Genomic DNA, 7,922 nt, shown 5'->3' on the forward strand with positions numbered 1-7,922 from the left:
TCATTAATGATAGAGTCTATGTCTAGTGGGACTCTTCTCTAGAGTCCCCATCCAGTGGGACTCTTCAGTAGAGTCCCCGTCAAGTGGGACTCTTCACCAGAGTCCTCGTTGATTGGGACTCTTCAGATCAGTCATGTGATCAGAGAGAAACTTCTTAAGTGTGTGACCCCACAGGTTCGAACCTAAGCTGGTAGCACAGGAACTGATTCCTATACCAATCGGAGTAACCATCTAGCATTGGTACCCGACATTCGGATAGGCCGAATGTATTCTAAGCAACACTCAAGAACCTATTTGAATCTAGTTACCATATAATTCATCCTTTTGACCCAAATACTCTAGGTGACCTAGGGTTTAACTGTCAACCTTGATATGGTCATCCACATTGTATTTCAATTTTTAAAATCCATCATATGGATTACCTCGGCCAAGGTTTTACTGAATTGAAACACACTGATATATTAACTCCTACTTATTCAGAGAGGTCAATTCCATCTTGACTCACACACCGACTTCACAAGTATTTGACTATGCCCAAAAATCTTTCATCACTGAATTAAAAATTCAGGTAGTCTAGCACCAAAGTATAGTGAGTTGCTTGCAAGTCACCGTGGTGATCTCAGATCGGAGGGACACTTATACCTATATCCCTTCGTAGTGACTCTTGACAGCAGAGTACTTCAGAGTTGGTCACGTTCAGTGAAATGTACTTCTATATTTCACCTGCATGCCATACCAGCGTCTCCATGCTCCTTGGTTAAGAGGACAACCAACTTATATGGCATATAACGATCTACACTTGATATGTCTATCATCCTAGTAATAGTATATCATTTGGTCACGAACTCATTTAAGGACTAAACGATATATCCTCCTATATCGAATCAAATAGTCTTAAGGACTTCATCACATAACAGGAGTTCAAAATGAGATATACACAGTGATGAAAAAATCAAATAATATTTATTAATTCAACAATTCATATACAATTACAATAATAAGCACAACCATCAATAGACTGACGATTGGCTTTGGGACATAATTTTCAACAGCCGTGCCTCTCTTCTCTTTTGAATTTTCATGCACATCTCTCCATCTTTTTGGCATCAAAACCTGATCCCTATCTAATTGTTTTTTGCCCCATAGGATGCATGGTTTAAATAGGGAAGAGAAGAGTATTGGTGAGAGTCCAAACTCTTTTGGACTCTAGAATTGTGGCTGCCCACCACCTTCTTATTTTTTGCCCATATACCTCATGGAAAGCCTAAAGTTAAGAGTCCTTCTTACACATTAAATAGGAGATGGCATGGACCTCTTACATGCACAAAAAGGAGGAGAGGATATGGCGTCAAACATAAGTGGGTGGGACTTTTATGGCGCATGGAGAGGGAGGAGTTTAATCTTCATGGGACTCTTCTTTAGGTGGCTAATTTAAATCAATTTAAATTCCAACCAATCCTAATCATATTAGAAATTGATTAGGCCCTAATAGATGGAAAACTAAATCTGATTTGGAGTTCAAACTATTTTGATTAGATGTCATCTAATTAGAGGAGTCTTAGTCCTTTTGGACTCTCTCTTGGTGCTTGAGTCAAACTCAATTTAATTCTAATCCAATTAGGATTTGGTGTACCCATAAAGATAAAAATCTTTAGTCCAAATAAGAACTCAAATATTCTTGTTTAGATCCTAGTCTAATTAGAAATTGAGTCAAATCCAAATCCTAATTCAATTAGGAATTATTCTCCCATGATATTTGGTTATCTCATAATCTAATTAAGTTTGATCAAATCAAACTCATGTCAAGTCAAATTAAATTTAATTTAATTAGACTTGATGCAAGCTCCATAGCTTAATCAAATTGAGCCAATTAGTAATTCAATTATCAATTAATCTTTTTATAACTCACTAACTCTTTAGCAAGTTATTAATTGTAACTTTTACATTGGATCAATCATCAATCAAATTGACAATCAAATCTTATCACGATTCATAATCGTAATTCAACCATCTGATCAGTCAAAAGTCTCTTTGTGTGTGATCCCATAGATTCTATTCTATCTGGTAGTGAGATATATTATGATCCCTATCACAATATCATTGAAACTCTTTTCAATAGGTTGGAACCATTCTAACTCTGCCCATCAAAAATCATCGATCATCCAGATAATGCTTGTGGGTCTTACAATCTATCAGTGACACCTAGCAGTATGTAGTAACAATGTAGTAGAATAAAAGGTGATGAATCTTAGGTACAGTTAACATATGATACAGTCTCTCTATCGTGAGTCCCAACCAGATGGCAGATCATGGATGAATAGTCAAATCTTATCATCGATCATATGATAGATTCAATCAGCTCGAGTCTATATGTGATTCTCATAGAATTTTTTTTCATTAATCACACTACTATGGTCAGAAATTTAAAGACTCAGCTTCTTAAATCTCATAGGACTACTCCCTTCTACTAGGATCGATAGATCCCATTTAGGTGTACATCCTACTCCTACAGTGGATCAACTGTCATCAACATCCACTACAAGGGCTCATTGAGATCCATGTTTATATGTAGTCAAACTTCAGCAGCCTCACTAAGAGCAGCTGTAATACCGCAGATCAAAAGACCAGTCATACAACTGTAGCATCAAGAAAGTTACTATCGAGTGAGTAGACATCCATGTGAGTTCTCATATTGGTCATGCTTAGTGCTAGTTGTTCTCTAACAACTACCTGTACTCTTGCTCTAGTGTCACTACACTGTAGACTCGAGACCCATCTGTCTGAAGGAAGCAATCTGTGCACGGATCTATCTGGATCAATCACCATCTCCATGACAATCCTATGATCAGGAGCAATTTAGGAATTAACCATCCATGGCACATGTCTAAAATTTTCAACTCTTTGAGAATATGTGTTATCATCTTATTAATCCCTTGGATGATTCATGGATACATAAAATATAAATGATAATATAAATACTAATAAAGTATAAAAATATGTCCTAAAAATATAATATGCATCAGTCAAGATTGGCTTTTAGGGCATACATCCAAAACTCTGAAGAGCAAAGAGCTATAGATCCTCAGGAAATCATTTTTCATGAGCCAATAGTTGACGTTCCTCTACCACCTCATAGATCTAGTAGGATCTTCTGACCTCTTGAATGGTACATGGGTATGCTTACGGAGGAAGTAAAGAAAATATTCTTATGGGAGATAAGGATCATAGTGATGATCCTAATATCTTTGATGAGGTGATGTCTGACATCGATTTCAAAAAATGATTAGATGCGATGAAGTTAGAAATTAACTCGATGCACTCAAACTAAGTCTAGATCTTAGTGGATCCTCCTGAGGGTATCGTACCCATTGGATGTAAATGGATCTATGAAAGAAAAATAGGTACCAATGATAAGGTAGAGACCTATAAAGCTAGGCTTGTGGCTAAAAGTTATAGTCAGTATGATGGCATTGACTATCAAAAAATTTTCTCATCCTAGCCATACTGAAATCCATCTGTACTCTGCTTGCTGTTGCAGCTTACTATGATTATGAAATCTGATAGATGGATGTGAAAATTGCTTTCTTGAATAGATATTTTAAGAAAGATATCTATATGAAGCAGCCTATAGATTTTATATCTGGTGATGGTGATTGATTTATGTCACAAATTGACATAAAAAGTATCAATTAATATCTAAATTATCTAACTTTTTTAGAAAATTGATACTTGTTATTATATTTTTAGAAGAAGAGGTCATCAATAGAAAGAACAAGTAAAGAGGATTCCAACGGTGCAAATTTTACGCAAAACAGAGTTAAATTGACAGGTATTGAAGAATGAAGAAAGAAGACTCAATTGGATCAAACCCAAGTCAAATCAGGTCAAAATTGGTCAAAAATCGACTGATTTGGTGATCTGGTTAGCCGCCTGATCCACAGCAACAGGCGCTGGACCATGGACCCATCGGCACACCATAAACCAGCCAATCAGCGAGTCTCGGCTCATCGCAACGCATCGCGAGCCCGATCCACGCGCGCGGTCCAGGGCTCATGAGGAGAGAGAAGAAGGTCCGAAGGGTAACCTGGTAACTTCACATCACTCGATGGTCCGATCTTCTCTGATCAAGATCCAACGCTCCACATTTTTGCACCATCGGACGGCCACCATCGCAGCCGGTCAAGATCCAACCGTAATCAAGGCAATTGCAAGAATCAATAAACACTTGGACAACACGGGATCCTTCTGCAGCGCGATCCAACGACAGCGCTTCACTCAGATCGTGATCCGACGGCCCAGAATCACTTCCGGCTTGATTTATTAGATGAATTGGGTCCTTTAGATGAGGATCGGACGACTGAAATAATTTCTAGGGTTTCTTGATGGATTTAAGAGCTTTTTGAGCGAGATTTGAGCCCCTAAACCCCCCTAACAGCCCTCTAAAATCTCTTAGTCCCACATCTAAAGTTTTGAAAACCTTATAACCCCCAAATGCCTATAAAAAGCCCCCAAAGGCCCTTGTTTTAAGGGCTTCTTGCCTTCCAATCAAGCTTGTAATCCTAGATAGTGGGGTTTTTAGCTTTCTTCTCAAGCCTCGAGCTTTGAATTTTTGTAATAAATTTTTTTTTTATAAAATCTTATTTTTATGTAATTTTATCTCTTTACATTATGCAATTTATTTTTCTTGCAATTAAGATAGTTTAATTTATGCAATTTAATTTTATGCAATTAGGTTAGTTTAAATTATGCAGTTTAAATTTATGCAATTAGGATAGTTTAATTTATGAAATTAGGGTAGTTTATTTTTCTGTATTTAAATTTTGCAAGTAGATTTAGATCATGTCTAGCTAAGGATCCCTTCTAGGGTTTGCGATGAAGCTAGATCATGAGTAGGGGTTTTACATAGGGTTCTTTCTTTTTCTTAGGGTTTCTTTTTCTTCCTCTTTTGCCAAAAATTTTTGATGAACTACAGTTGGGTTAGAGTCCCTTCATAGTTCATGCTTGATTCAGTGCATAGGAGGAGAAAACCCTAAGGGATCCTAGTTACTACTCCCCTGTAAAGAATCTTGATGGGTTATCGTTGGGCCTTAGTCCCTTCATAATCTATGCTTGGGAAAGACAAGAGGAGTAGTCGTTAGGATCAATAAGAAAAATTCTAGGTAGAATTTCCTAATCTAGATCTAGTGATTCAAAAACCCTAGATCCTTAGTCTTATTGTCTTTAGCAAACAACTTTCGATTTTCAATTTTCGTTAAAGCTCGCTTGAGCATAGATTTGAAAATCATTTTTAAACCAAGTCTCTGTGGGATCGACCCGTACTCGCTGGTCGTGCTACTCTGCACACTGTGCGCTTGCGGTTTTATTTACAAATTTTAAGATTTGCACATCAAGTTTTTGGCACCGTTGCGGGGATTTGGCATTTTAAATTATTTTCAAATATTTGTTCTTCGTGCTTTATAACTCTCTTTCTTTTTCCTTTAGGTTTCTAGATTTAGTTGGTGATTGCTGAAAAACTCAGGTATGCTTCTAATTTCTCTTTTATTATTTTTAGTTAATTACTTTTCTTTTAGACCTAATCATTTGAATTTACTTAATCATAAAAAAAAAAAAAGATATTTCATAATCGTGAAGTAAAATATCAAAATAAAAAAAAATTCTAAATTAAAATCTTTTACATTCTTGGTCATCTTGTTTATTTGCATTTGTATTTTCATAATTAATCTAAGGGCATCAACCATTAACAAGATAAGGTGGGGATTTCATTACCCTTCCTTAGCCCAAAAACCATCTCCATCATATTGCATTACCTAGACCTTTAATCTTAAAATCAATTAGACATCAACCTTAAGGAATTCGAGCTCAATAGGAAAGGAACCCTAAGAGTTCTACCAAGTTTGAGTTGTTTGATTAGTTGGTGTCTAAGCAAGTCCCTGAGGGTGGTTTGTTAAATTGGTTCAGTTGCTGGCCTGGCCAACTCGTTTGGTGTCTAGAAAGGCAACGATGAGTGAACCTCCCACCTCTTATACTTACCTGGCTAACTAGTTGATCAATCTCCACTTGGAAGGCTTGAAGGGTCATCTTGGAACAGTTAGGAGCTGTCTAGATTTAGGTTAACCCTAGGATAGATTGAGTTTAATTTATTGTTTCACTTGTTTGAAAAATAAAAAAAAAATTATTAAAATTTAAATTAATTTGGTTACTTTTCTTTAGATTTAGGACTCCTTAGGATCTTTTCTTTAGAACTTTTTCTCTTTTCTTTCTTTTTCTTATACATAAAAATTTTTATAAAAAAAAATTGTATAAACATCGAGAACCGTACACCTCGTGTGTGGAGAAGAGTGTCGGGTCGTCTAGTTAGAATTGAGTCAATTCCTATTGTTCCAATGGCTGAACCAATCCAACCCATGACCCTTAAGGATTTGTGTTATCCAGTTGGCTCCATCCAACCATCTTGTATCAGGTTGCCACAACCCACAGCTAACAATTTTAAAATCAAACCTCAAATCATAAATATGCTTCCAAAATTCACAGGATTAGAGGATGCTTATATATTTATTAGAGAATTTGAGGAGGTATGTGCAACCATGAAACTGCAATTAACAGAGGATGAGGTCAAACTTAGATTAATCAACTTTGCCCTTAAGGATAATGCTAAGAAGTGGCTTTATAGTCTGCCAAACCATTCTGTCACTACCTGGGAGGGCTTTGTGAGAACATTTTTGAAAAAGTATTTCCCCCATCATAAAACAGCTAGGATTAGGAATGAAATAAATCAATTTTACCAACTAGCTGGTGAATCATTTTGGAAGTACTTTGATCGTTTCAAGAATCTTTTGACCCAATGCCCACACCATGGAATAGAAATTTGGAGATTATGCCAGATCATCTATGAGGGGTTAGATTCAAACTCAAGAACCATGCTAGAGTCCATGTGCCAAGGCCAATTTATGGACAAAGAAACTACTGAAGCTTGGCAATTCTTAGAAGACCTAGCCGAGAAAAATTTACAGTGGGAAACAACTAGGGAACCTGATAAAGCTACACCTTCAAGAGGAGGAATGCATCAAATTCAACCAACCCTAGCATCAGAGGCCAAGATTGCAACCTTAACACGTAGATTGGAAGCCTTAGAATTACAGAGACCAGCCAATGTAAATCAAATATCTGCACCCGTGTGTAAAGGGTGCAATGCACCAGACCATGTCTTAGAAGAATGTTCTACTCGAATGAGTGTACACAGGTGAATGCCACCTATCAAGGATCATTGAACAATCCTTATGCACCCACATATAACCCAGGTTGGAGGAATCACCCGAATTTCTCATGGTCTCAGAATCCTAATGTAGGCAATCTAAATTTCAATCAGCAAAATCTAAGGTCCAACCCAGTGATGAACAACCCGCCAGGCTTCCATGATAATGACAAGAAAATTACCTCTTTAGAGAAAAGCCTAGAAGCCATGATGAAGACACATACCAGCTTTATGCAAACCACGGGTCAATTCATAAATAATAACACCCAAGCTATAGCCCGTCTGGAAATGTAAGTAAGTCAGCTGGCTTCGACCATTAGTGAACGAGAACATGGTAGGTTACCTAGCCAACCTGAGCCAAATCCTAGGAACCAAAATGGTCCACGACCCCAACAAGGAAACCAAATTAATGGTGTAAATGCCATTCATACCTTAAGATCGGGAAAACAAATAGATAATAAGGTAGTTGCACTTGATAATATAGAGGACTCATCTGTCGAGTCACCTTCTAAAACTACTACCTTTCAACCTCAAGCATCAGAAACTGAAAATTCACCTAGTCCAGTACTTAAAAGTCCTAGAGCTCCTTTTTCAAACAGACTGAAATCCAATAAATCTGAACATTTAGATAAAATTTTAGAGGTATTTAAACAAGTCCAAGTTAATATTC

The 7,922-nt window shown here is 36.9% G+C and overlaps 1 non-coding gene across 1 annotated transcript; it reads right to left on the reverse strand.

Annotated features, from left to right (window-relative positions):
* Window positions 1-6,752: 6,752 nt before the first annotated feature.
* LOC140857632 (small nucleolar RNA R71) lies at window positions 6,753-6,859 on the reverse strand. The gene has a single exon (XR_012141124.1). It is a non-coding gene; the product is annotated as a small nucleolar RNA R71 (small nucleolar RNA).
* Between the last annotated feature and the right edge of the window lie 1,063 nt (window positions 6,860-7,922).

The sequence above is a fragment of the Elaeis guineensis genome, chromosome 4 (genome assembly GCF_000442705.2).
Source record: "Elaeis guineensis isolate ETL-2024a chromosome 4, EG11, whole genome shotgun sequence".
Taxonomy (NCBI): Eukaryota; Viridiplantae; Streptophyta; class Magnoliopsida; order Arecales; family Arecaceae; genus Elaeis; species Elaeis guineensis.